This window comes from Pipra filicauda, unplaced genomic scaffold (assembly GCF_003945595.2).
Source record: "Pipra filicauda isolate LSUMZ 115617 unplaced genomic scaffold, ASM394559v2 scaffold56_size3634133_pilon, whole genome shotgun sequence".
In the NCBI taxonomy this organism is placed as follows: domain Eukaryota; kingdom Metazoa; phylum Chordata; class Aves; order Passeriformes; family Pipridae; genus Pipra; species Pipra filicauda.
In genome coordinates, this window is record NW_024104720.1 from 2636455 (window position 1) to 2649703 (window position 13249).

General features: G+C 38.8%; 1 long non-coding RNA gene across 1 annotated transcript; it reads right to left on the reverse strand.

The window, feature by feature from the left end:
• Positions 1 to 1422: 1422 nt before the first annotated feature.
• On the reverse strand, positions 1423 to 8936 carry LOC113998377. The gene is made up of 3 exons (XR_003544429.2): positions 8790 to 8936; positions 7591 to 7705; positions 1423 to 1832 (listed from the first exon to the last, which is right to left on the reverse strand). It is a non-coding gene; the product is annotated as an uncharacterized LOC113998377 (long non-coding RNA).
• Positions 8937 to 13249: the final 4313 nt, after the last annotated feature.

The following is a 13249-nucleotide window of genomic DNA, read 5'->3' on the forward strand; positions in this document are numbered from 1 at the left end:
CCCCAGATGATACTTTTTACTCAACAGTCCTGATCCCCTTGAACATCACCCTATTTGAAGTCTCCACTCATACTCACTACTGATTTCTCATTGATTGCTAAACCTTGCATATAACATCATCTCCTCACTCGGTCTCCTCATGACAGCTATGCTAACCAGAAACCTTCTCATGTGTAATTTACAGTCTAGGGGGAAAAAAAGGGAAAAAAAGGATGTGTCAGGAATAAACATATATATGAAAGCTTACCAGATTCACTCTACTATTAATAGAACCCTCATTTTGGCTTGTTCTTCAAAATATGTCATTCTATCCAGGGACATTGTCATCTCTTCTTAGTCTAAACAGGTTTCAAGCAATAAAACATTTCAGTTAACAACTTTTCTCTCTATTTTTAATCATAAACATGTCTGCATGGTCTAGTTTATTTCTGAAAAGTCAGTATCTTTTTATCAATATTTTAAAAAAAACTTAATATCCTTTCTGTTATTGCACCAACAAATATAAACCTGGGAAGGAATTGCATTAGAAACATTACCTAGCTAGGTCTAAAATTTGTGCAACTTATCCTGTCATGTTTATCACACAACAGGCAGCAGAACAAAAAGAACCAAAAAAGGGGAGTGTGGACAAATGGCATAATGTCTGACTCTTCATGTAAAACCTTATGAATTTGTACTTTACTGAAACCTAGTTCTTAGTCATATTACCAAACATTGGTGCATGTTATTTCCACAGTTAACCAGACAAAGGATAAACCCCTTTTCAATCATGTCCTGGTGTCGAAGGCATTGAGTAGGTAACATGGGCAGCTCAAGGAAGTTGAGCTAAGAAGGTGAAAATTAAATCAAAGAAGAAAAAATTCTCCAATTTTATATTTGAAGCTCCTCTGCGGACACTAAGATTGGGCATGACCTTGGTCTTGCATCACTGCTGGCAGAAACAGGGTGTCCATCAGCTTTGCCTACCCTCAGCAAGGGGTAATGTATTGTGCGAAGGGGTCCTGTTTTATTACTGAGTTCTGGTTTAATGTTCTTACCATACCATGAGCTAAACATTATGACTTCTTCTTACCTACCTTTCTGTTCATACACTGGTGCTATAATGGTTTTGGCTGTGTTTTGTTCTGTGCCACTAGCGCCTGAGCCATAGAGAAAAACTTAATGTTTTGCATTTAATGACTGTCAGACATTGAAATTTTTGAGTTTAGTGTATCAGGAAACAATAAAAAAAAGGTCTTTAAAAGCTCTTTAAAAATAAAGGAACTGATAGCACCCCTCAAAACATAATTACTGGATTTGAAAAAGTGGTTGCTAATAAATATTTGTTAAAAAGGGAGAATTATTTTGATTTTCTTTCTTTTTTTTAGAAGATGTCTTGTTCCAAGTAGAAAAGGCATTATTTAGAGTAGCACAGAGAAGATATATGAAGATACATGAAGGTCTATTGTCATTTGTTGCTATATATTTATGAATTAGTCTGGTGAGTTGCCACGTGGTTAATGTCTTTCACTTTTTAGGTTTCTGTTTTTTTCTTCTTTTCTTTTTTACATTCCTTCACTTTACAACATTCCTGAGTCATTCTTTATACTAAAAGCTTTCTTCTTCCACCATCCCCTGCTTTCCAACTTCTACCCAATCCCAATAGTCTCTGCAGATAACATAGAACCAAACATTGCTTTTCCTTTCAAGTCTTATAGTTCTGATGCAGATGTGTAGCCTTATTGTTGTTTCAGTGCTGATCACCAAAGCTATCCAGTCATGGTGGGTTCAAGAACTTGTAGCACTGTAGCTCCATGACGGTATCCAGGGATTAATGCTGCAGCTGTAAATACCTGCAGAGGTACAACAGGAAACACTTTAGTTGCTCCTGTTTTTTGAGATCCTCTGTTCTGAGGACTGTGGCTATGTATAAGTACAATCTGCTGCTACCAAGCTTGCAATTTACTCTTCCCTTCTTCTGTCTATTTTGTCCAAGGCAGGATCTGGTTCTGATCCTACCTCATGTAATAAATTAAGCCAAGGCAGAGAGATAGGAGAAGCACATGTGATAATTCCAGCAGCCACTGTTTTAAAACTGCAGTAGTTGCAGTTGGAAGTTCCAAATGTAATAGGACAAAATGTCAGCTCTTTAAGTGCTTTATTGGCACAAGTATTTCCTTTACTACAGAAATGAGAACTCCCATTCAACAGAGAGTATGGCATTGACTTGAATTGTCATTCAGTAGCCTTCATATATGAATAACAAAAATGAACTGGCGACTGAAGAAAAGCTGGTACATATCTTTCCTGAATCCCTCCATGTCATAAAGCTTTCAACCAAATCTTTCTTCCTGTTATCTATCAATATATAATAACACCTTAAGAGAACTTTTCAACACCTAATTCCAGCTTCTAGGGAGCATATAAAGTCATCTCTGTGTATTTTCTTGAAAATATGGATGAACGGTTCCTAAGAATCCCACTACCAAAGTGAACTTTCTTTGATATGTTGCCCACCTTAGGTTTTGAAAAAAAAGCATCTCAGAAGAGTTTTTGCCCATCGCATGTAAAGATAAAGGAGGTGATAATCCTCTAGACAGCAAGTGATTAAACAGCAGTTATTGATAAATAACTTAAATAGCAGATGATTCACAGCCTTCCTAAATTATATTGATTTTCTTTCATTATTTAATACAGTTTAGGTCTGGTTTTATATCACCTCAGCTTTAGGAAAAAATGTTAATATAAAAATAATTCAGTTGGTCAACAAAAGTATTAAAACTTTCTTGTGACAACATTTAAAGTCCATAAATATTCTAAAATTCAAACATAAAAGTTGATATAATGGATATCTAACTAGATGTTTGGTAATTATGGTATATGGCTATTACATATATATTCACTACCTTATAAATACAATGGTGACACAAAATTTCCATGAGTATATTATTTTTGGTCAGTCATTTTTGCTATTTGATCATAGTTTTATACAATCAATAAGATCCTTTAAAAGAGCACTGCTACCTGAAGGCTGAAGGACAAGGGAATAAGATGTCATAGGTAATTCTAAGTAACTCTTGAAGATCCAGAAACTCTCAAGACCCTGCAGATGAAAACTACTACGTATGCTATTGCCATATTTATTTCTAGGTTTTAGATCAGTGGGCTAAACTGATCTATAAGATCTATTTTAACTGGATTGTTAAAAGTAATGTTAATAGAAAAAGAAAAGCTCAATAAAAGCGAGGAATTTGGAAAGTAAGGTGAAGTTTGGGTGGAGGGTGATACTTGAATGAATTTGTAAACTGATTTTTCAGATTTGATATTGGTTTGCAACAATTTGCAAATTCATTGAGTCTGCAAAACTTGGAAAACTATTCTCACAGTAAGAAGTTTTATTTACAATAAGCAAGGATGCCGCATTACATCACAAGAAGCTAACAGACCCACTGCATGCATTCAAGCAGCCATTAGACAATTTCATGCATCAGCTTTCAGCTGATCACATGATTATCTTTTCTTTGGTACATTCAAGTGCTTTCTGACACACTCAGTATGAGCTACAGTATTATGGACAATATATGGAAGACAAGGAAAAAAATCTTCCTTTAGTTTTGTTCCAAGGAAGTGTGTCAGCCACTACTGCACTTCTGGGGGGCCTAACAAGTCAGGGCCTGAGTAAGAAGGACTCTATTAGAACTACAGTATTCCTAAATGTTAAAAGAATGCAAGATTTTTGTCACCCAAGGCATTTCATCCTAGAAAAATGGTCAATATCCAGAGTTCAGGCATCTCTCTTTTACAGGAACTAAGTCAATCCTTTTTTGTCCTTTGCTTCGAAAAATTCTTCCCTTTTTACACTATTTCTGTTAAAATGTCTCTTTTTCTATTTCTGCATTTCTATTCAATAGCGGTAAATTTCTATTTCTAAGGTTAGTTTTTTTCTCTTTTATGTCTCCTGGCTGTGTACTCTTTCTTACGGGTTTGAAATAAATCAGTCATGTCAAACAATACTGTACGGGTGACAGCACCTGCCTCCCCGCTCTTCCGTTTCTGCAGACTCCTCTTCATAACTATATCAACCGTGCCTTTGGGTGAAGCATGGTCTTAAAAACCAAGACACATCATACTACCGCCTATCTGTTTTAGTGATGCAATGTGATCATATTCACGCTCTACCAACGGTAATCAGCTCTAAAAGGCAACACTAAACTGAATCTGTTTCACCTTTGATCAGCGAATAGTGTTTAGGTGAGAGAAGATTCAGGCCTCCGTCCTGGTTTCAGACAAGGACAGGGTTAATTTCTTGCAGTAGCAGTGAAGGGGCAGAGCCTAGAGCCATGTGGGCATGGCCAAGACCCTAATGTTATTGATACCATCTCATGTTATTTGCCAGGGATGGGGGAAAGTGACTCTCCCTCTCACTTCCAAGAAGAAGGGCATTCCTTCTGGAGGGAGAAGGTGTGGCAGGCGACATGGTCGGTACTGTCGCGGACTTTCTGTGTAAATCATTTCTTTGTCTTATACCATTTGTTATTAATATTGTTGCTGCTACTGTTCCTTTTCTTATCTCATTGCTGTTTCCAGTAAATTCTTCTTATCTCAACCAGTTATCTTTGCCTTTTTTGCTTTCAGTTGGAGGGGGCAAAGGAAGTGAGTAGCGGCATAGTTTCGGTGGGAGTACTATATTGGAGAATAGCATTCCTAAACCATGACAGCCTAATGTCTGTCCCCACAACTACCCACTGAACCACTTCCAGATTAAAAACACCTTCCAGAGTAATCAGGAGGCTTCTCATCCATTGCTTTATCAAATTGAGAAACAATGATTAAAAGCAGAAAGCACACTGACTCAGTCATAAACTATACTGAAGAAGTATAATGAGTAAGCTGCCTACACCCAGGTAAAGTTAAAAACTTCTCAGAGTTATCAAGTTTTTAAAATTTTGATTGCCTTCTAGGATGAAACAATTACCTGGATGGATGAAGGGAGAGCAGTGGATGTTGTCTACCTTGACTTTAGCAAGGCTTTCAACACTATCTCTCACAGCATTCTCATAGGCAAATTCAGGACTGGCTGAGCAGACAGTGAGGTGGATTGAGAACTGACTCAAGGGCAGACCCCAGAGGGTTGTGATCAGTGGCACAGAGCCTATTTAGAGGCCTGTCACTGGTGGGGTTCCCCAAGGATCAGTAGTGGACCCAGTGTTGTTTAACTTGTTAATCAATGACTTGGATGAGGGGATAGAGTGCCTCCTCAGCAAGTTTACTGATGCTAAAAAACTGGGAGAAGTAGCCAATACCTCAGAGGACTGTGTGGCCCTTCACACGGACCTTGGCAGGTTGTGCACCTGGGGAGGACTAACACCACTCACCAGTACAGGCTGGTGGCTGACCTGCTGTAAAGCTCTACGGAGAAGGATCTGGGTTTCCTGGGGGACAACAAGCTGTCCATGTGCCAGCAGTGTGTCCTTGGGGCCAAGAAGACCAATGGTACCCTGGGGTGCACTAGGAAGAGCATCGCCAGCAAGTCATGGGAGGTGATCCTGCCTATCTACTCAGTCCTGCTGAGGCCACATCTGGAGTGCTGTGTCCAGTTCTGGGCTCCACGGGACAAGAGACATATGGATCTCCTGGAGCAGGTGCAGGTGAGAGCTGCAAAGTTGATCAAGATACCGGAGCACCTCTCTTATGAGGACAGACTGAGGGAATTGGGGCTGTTCAGCATTGAGAAGAGACAAGTGAGACAGGACCTCATCAATGTATGGAAGTATATGAAGGAAGGGTGTCAGAGGATGGACTCAGACTCTTTTTGATAGTGCCAATCAATAAAACAGGCAATGTGCAGAAACTGATGCACGGGAAGTTCCATCTCAACATGAAGAAGAACTTCTTTACTTTGCAAGTGACTGTGCGCTGGAACAGGTTGTCCAGAGAGATTGTGGAGACTCTCTCACTGGAGATATTGCATCTGGATGAATGCTCTAGGATGACCCTGCTTGAGCAGGGAGGTTGGACCAGATGACCCACTGTGGTCCCTCCTAACCTTACCCGTTCTGTGATTATGTAAAAATAAATTCAAGGCAGGTTTCCTTACAGTTTTAAAGCTCTTGGATATCTGTAACATCCTTACCTAGTTTTGTTCCACAGGAAGAAGATGAAGACCTGTGGAACATAATTCCAGAAAAGATCACCAAATCTACAATTGTGATGATCATATTGCCTTCTCCTTCTTTTATATCACAAACCTTATATATCACTCAGTTTCACAAAAACCCCACGGTTTTAATTAGACCAAAGTGTTTCAGAATAAACTCTGTGCTACAGACTGAGAAGTGGAGATCAAGGCATTAGTAATTCCAAAAGATCCTTTGATGTTAGAAAACTGACGAAGTGAGAGCTGCTCTGATGACTCCCAAAAGCTGAACCACATCCTATGTTACAGAGGAAGTTGAAAACACCTTTCCGCTCCGCACAGATGCACACACACACCAGCATCTAAAACCCTGTCAATCTAAATCAGCTTAGACCTTAATCAGACATTCAGCCCAATCTTCAACCTTGATGCAAAACACAGCCTCCAAGAACTAAAGAAAGTAGTTTTTGCTAACTTGAGGCAAAGTTCTGGGCAACCTATGTCTAGTTGTATGAGGAAGGACAGGAAAAAGAAAGAGGACGCCCACCTCAGAGTACAGTTTGCTAATTACAGCTGGATAGATCCCCGAGAGTTCCCCCTCTGTTTTGCAGATACAACAGGTGGTATATTTGAAGCCTCAACACTTCTAGATTCTGGTAAGGACAAAGACTACGGATAAGTTTGCATTATAGGGTAGAGAGATCTGAGCTAGTTCAGGATAAGGCTAAGACTGGAAGCAGCATAGCCACATCAGCATAACTGTGCTAGCCAAAGCATAATTCAGTGCAGCAATGATGCGTCTGCACTGCTTCCAGGACCCAGGGTATCATTTCTGCATTGTGCAGATGTGTAGATCTACCACCTCATCTGGAGCTAGCCTGAAAATCTTAAAAAGAATTCTGCACTCTGAGGCAGTTCACCCCACATACATGCTTCCTATTGTTTCAGGACACGCAAGGGAGAATTTTTAGACGTTAAGCGCATTCAACATTTGGCAATGTAGAATCTCCTTTGCCTTATTAAAAACCACTGCACTGTAAAAACCTTCTTGACAACAGCTACTCGCTGAATATTTTCTAACACTTATGAGGCAGGACCTGCCCCTGTCCATTTCTAAGAAATCTCAAAGACCCATTTGCATCCAATATTGCTGTGTATTCAATACCAGAAGCATAGCAGCAATCCTTCAAATAGGCAATGTCTCTTCTTTAGAAACAGTCTTAGGAAAATACTTAGCTCTTGTGTGTTTCAATTATTGTCCTTGTAGTTCTTTTTTAGTGTATACATTTTAAGCATGAGCTCTAGTATCTTTTGTTTTGCATCACAGCTATTCATTTTTCACCTATATCTTTTTATACATGAGAACTGACTCAACTAGTACCCACCTGCTCTCCTCAGAAAACCTATTCATCTGTCCTACTCATTGGTCATTTAAAACAAATTAAAACACAGAGAGTAAAGCCACATTAACTTACTTCCTTCCTTGATCCCTTGAGGAAAGGCCTTTCCAGCACTGACCGTGTCTTATTTGACTGACTTTTGTGCTTTTGATTGGTCCTTGGATACAGCAGTGAGATGATATTTCCTGTGCTGTAGAGTGTAATAAGAGCAGCAGATTTTACTCTGAGCCATGAGCTGAACAAGGGAGGAAATTGGAGTGCCTTGCAGTAATTAATCATTGTACGATGAGACCTGTCAAAACCCTTTCTAGACCTGATATTGCTGTCAATAACCAGCTAGTACATCGCCATCTGTGACTGTTTAAAATATCAGTCTATACTACAATCAACATATTTTTCACTTACACATCTTTTTTATTTACCAAATATAATTCTCCTAAGTACTATATGTGCTCCAGTGTTTGCCAGATGACAGCACTGCTGGTGTCAATATCTAAACTAAATGTTTTCGCCCTTAGTAAGTATCCAACAAATCCCCTGTGCTGTAAAATAAAGTACCAGCTAAATTACATTTGTATCTAGTCTAAATTCCAGTGGTAAGAAAAATTTATTACCAAACATTTGTACTCTGGATATTGGCTTACGGTTGAATAAGAAAAAAGAGAAATATCTCAGAATAGTTTCATGTCATACTGGAAGTTCAAATAAATAATAGCTGCCAGATTCTCAGCTGATATGAAAGAAAGGAACTCAACTGTAACTATAGAAAATTATGTTGCTTTACATCAGGTGAGAATCTTGCCCAAACAACCAAGAAAATCTGAACCTAAATTTTATGTTTTCTAAATTTTATATTTTAGTTCACTAATTGAAAGCAGCAGCAGCACTGGCTTCATCTAAAAACTACTAACTTGCTCTTTCTTTTATCAAATGTCTGTGTGCTTTGTGGAATAAGCCAAGTTTTGAGGTAAGGCTCAATTTACCTCTAATAATGTCTTATTTAACAATAAAAAAAAATTGAAGTTACTTTTCCTCTAACTCAGTGCTTGCATACAGCCTGTGAAACATTATTCTGTTGCCTGCAGCCCGAGAAAATTAAAATGTTCAAATAGAGGTTAAAAAGGAAGGTAAAGGACTGCCCACAGTCAATTATTTATGTGGTGCGTCTTTTCAGACATTTCTGTGTTTCACATGCTGATAACTTAATATTTTGTTTCTTCCAGATCCCCCTGCAAGGGAACTAACTCTTCACGGACACTTTGTGAGGAACTTACTTGACTAACTCAGTCATACTCCAAGATCCAGGCTACATACTTAATGGATAGGCATTGTGCATTCTTTTGTGTTTTGTCTGTAGAGCCCTACAGAAACCAAGCTCTCTCCATTCACCTCCAAAGTTTTGAATGCAGTTATCCTCTTTAATATTAAGAATATGCAATACACAGGTAGCTCTTGAGCAACTGAGTTCTTCTCCTTGATGTCACAGGAAGATGCAAAACATCAGTTATGGGACACTCTAAGGGGGGAAGGAACACAGAAGTCCTAGGACATCTGGGGGACAAAGCAAGGAGGCCACAAGAGGAGGCTGTGAGTGATAAAATATCAGTTGAAGAGCCCTGTCCTGGAAGATGGGTGTGGGAGACATTGCCAGCAGTTTCTGTCTGTAGAAAAGTATGCAGACTGAAACACCTCTTGGGTTTGCCTCCAGTAGTCAGCAAGCACAGCTTTGCTGCTTCCCCTGTCTCTCCTAAGCTCATTCTTTGTAAATGTCCAGAAAATAAAAATGAATGTTCCTTGTGGTCTGAATGTGATGAGAGCAACAAAATCCGTAACCTTGACATACAGCAGGTCCTTGGTGTTCTACTCCTTAACTGACCACAGTACATCCCATGATTTGCTTGCACTCAGATAACTGACATAAACAGATTATTCTGCTGTAGTAACCTACCCTGTTCATTAACTATCTCTTCAACCTTTTCCACCATCAGAAATGGTGGAAACACAGCAATTCTCAATATCTGGTCACCAATAAAAAAAAAGAAAAAAAGCTCTTTCACTGTGTACCATGTTAATTTTGCATCACTGTTCTTTGAACCAAAATGGTGTATATAACTGTATATGTCATGTCTTACGGAAACCTAGGTATCTTGTATCAACACAATTCCATTTTGCAACCAAAGTAGTAATCTCACACAAAAGAAAGTTATTATGACAAAATCTACTTTCCATATGCTTATGTGGATTGGCATTCATTCCATTTTCTTTCTTATATTCTTTGGTAGCAAAGTCCCATATCAGTAACTCTATAATTTGTCCTGGGATCAATGTCATGCTGACAGCCCTATAATTATGTGAGTTGGCTCATTTAGTCCTTTAAGCACTGGCATGGTGTTATTGTTCTTCTAGTCCTCTGGAATGTCTTTAGTGTTCATAGGGATATTTCAAATCAACATCCTGATACACACAAGTAGAATACACGCTGGCTTACCACTCACCAATAATTCACTTCTTTAATCCATTTTACAGAAATTTCCAGCCAATGAGAATCTTGGACAACTTTGTGTGACTGCACTTTTTTGCCTAAGTTGCAGCTTCTAAATAAAAAATTTAACTTTAACAATGTCATCAATGAAGTGAGAAAAAAACTTCAAAACTTTTTTCTTCTGCCTTTTTATTAAAAAATATTTCAGATGGCTCCGCCTTAAAGCACATGGGATGTGTTTTCCTATATATATGTTTGTGTATGTATGTGTGTTTATAGATTCATAAATTAACATATCAAATTAAAATAACCAATTACATGAAAAATTATTTGTGGTTAGGATAATATTGGCCATGTCTATACTAAAAAGTGGTTTAGTGCAATAGGAGGAGTCAGTAATTCAAAATAGTTGCTGTTGTCACTCCTACCTCTAAATGTTTTTTCAGTCAGTGTCTCACTCTGTTAGTGTCTCACTGTGTACCCAGCTTGGTTTGGTCCCCTGGGCTGACTGTCCTTACCATCCTTACCATGTGAGTGGTTCTTAGCTATCTGGAGGACAAGTCACAGCTGTGGATGTTTATATGCTTACTACAGGTTAGAGTTGCATTTCATAGAATCATAGAATCATAGAATCATAGAATCAGCCGGGTTGGAAAGGACCTCTGAGATCATCAAGTCCAACCCTTGATCGACTACCACCATGGTTATTAGACCATGGCACTAAGTGCCATATCCAGTCTCATCTCAAAAACCTCCAGGGATAGAGAATCCACCACTTCCCTGGGCAGCCCATTCCAATGCCTGATTACCCTCTCTGTAAAGAATTTCTTCCTAATATCCAACCTAAACCTTCCCTGGTACAGCTTAACACCATGCCCTCTTGTCTTACGGATAGCTGCCTGGGAGAAGAGACCAACCCTCACCTGGCTACAATCTCTTGTCAAGGAGCTGTAGAGAGTGATGAGGTCTCCCCTGAGCTTCCTCTTTTCCAGGCTAAACAACCCCAGCTCCCTCAGCCTCTCCTCATAGGACTTGTGCTCGAGTCCCTTCACCAGCCTTGTTGCTCTTCTCTGGACCTGCTCCAGTACCTCAATATCCTTCCTGAACTGAGGGGCTCAGAGTTGGACACAGTACTTCAGGTGTGACCTCACCAGTGCTGAGTACAGGGGAAGAATCACTTCTCTGGTCCTGCTGGCCACACTGTTCCTGATACAGGCCAGGATGCCATTGACCTTCTTGGCCACTTGGGCACACTGCTGGTTCATGTCCAGCTTCCCGTCAGTCCAAACTCTGTTGTTGGTATGCAACAAGAGCAGAACTTTTTTCCTCTGTTAGAAATCCAGTGCAACTGCTATACAAATCCAAATCAATCTGCAGCAAATGCCTTGGCCAGGAAATTTGTTTCCAAGCAGCAGTGCTGTTCTCAACCAAAGTGCAAATGTACACACAATTATTGACAGTATTTTGTCATATTGAAAGCACAGAGTATTTCAGTTAGTTTGTTTCCTTTATTTTAACTGATATTTTAGAATACTTTTTTCACTAATGATGTATATGATGTTCCACCAAAGGTGAGAATTACATCTACTGTGTATCTATCAATGTCATTAATTTATTGAAGAAAAAGATAAGTTTAGTTTCTCACAGTTTAACAAACATTTTTAGGTATTAGTTATATCATCGTGGCTGGGCTTCACAAACGATTTACTTAACATAAAACCAGGCTGAATCTAAACCAGATGCCACAACTGAGCTACTGTAAAGAGGGTGCTGAGAGAGATTTAATTCTACCCATGTCAAGCATTTAGATCAATATATGGCTGTATGAGTTATTCCAACTATACATGGTACAGATTATCACTTCAGTAGCTGAAAAAGGCAGCTGACTCTTTCTCAGTCTTAAAACTAAAAACTGTAATCTTACATATGTCTTGGGCAGAAAGCAAATGTCATAAGGAACTTATAAGTGATATACAATATGATCATCTTTTTCTGAATATCACAGAGCAGTATGAACATCTTCCTTCATGTGGCACTATTTCTTTACTGTATATCAGATCTGACAGAATGGCTTGATAAGGTTCTATGCACATAACAGAGATATGACTAGTGTGTCTAGGGGCTGCTGCTCTGCCTCTGTGACCATGACATAATACCATGTTTATATTTGTTATATATTGCAAAGCTTACTCAGTAAATTGTAGTTTCTAAAGGCTTGAGTATGACCCTCTGTTACTTCAACCACTGCAATGTGTAACATTTCAGTTACTACCTCATCATAATCTAAAATTTTTTTGTTAAGGTTTTTTGCTAATGCTAGTTCATATTCCATTGCTTCTACAACTTGACTGTGCTAAGAAACCTGCTTTCAATTTCTGGTTTACATTAATTCATGGTCGGTTCATAGCCCTTGGCCATACTTGGATGGGACCCTGAGCAACCTGGTCTAGTGACAAGTGTCCCTGTCTACGGCAGATGATCTTTAAGGTCCCTTCCAAGACAGACTATTCTATGATTTTGTGATTCTATGATTTTTCCTTGGAATCAGTTGTTCTGCCCATATCCCTCACATTTTTCTACAGCATATTGGAAGATATAAGCAATTATAACTGTACATAGTTTTCTCTTTGCTACAATGAATGAAGAAAGCCTTTAAAGTAACCAGTTGACCAGCAAGCATTTGAGAAACAGGTAAAACCATTTTTTCATTCATTCTTAAGAATCTCTTATTCTTTGTCCCAAAGCTCTGTAAGTTCAAAGAAAAAGTATACTTTAAGTGAAGAATTATTATAATAATTTTTAAATTATTTGAATATGCCTTAGACATACTTAACATATAATATATTTCCTCTGAAGACCTCCAAGGAATTAAAAATTCACTAATTAAGTACTGTAACATCCTTGAGAGGCATATACCATAATTATCTCCATTTTACAGATGGAGCAAGTGAAGCACACAAAAGCTAAGTGATTTGTCCAAACTAACACATACCACTGGAGTGTAGCCAGGAGAGATACCCATGCTTTCTAATTTCCACTGAAACAATAGATTATGCTACACACGCCAGCCCCCAAAGGCAGGTTGTTACTGTTTCTTCACCAGAAATTGTTGGTTTCCTTATTGAAAACAAGATGCAAAACTTTGCCTTAGTTCAGATTGTCTAGTAGCTTCCAAACAGTCTAAAAATGTATTAACATACAAAAAATTATAAAGGGCTGTACTCAATGAAAGACTGAGTTGGAAAAGATACC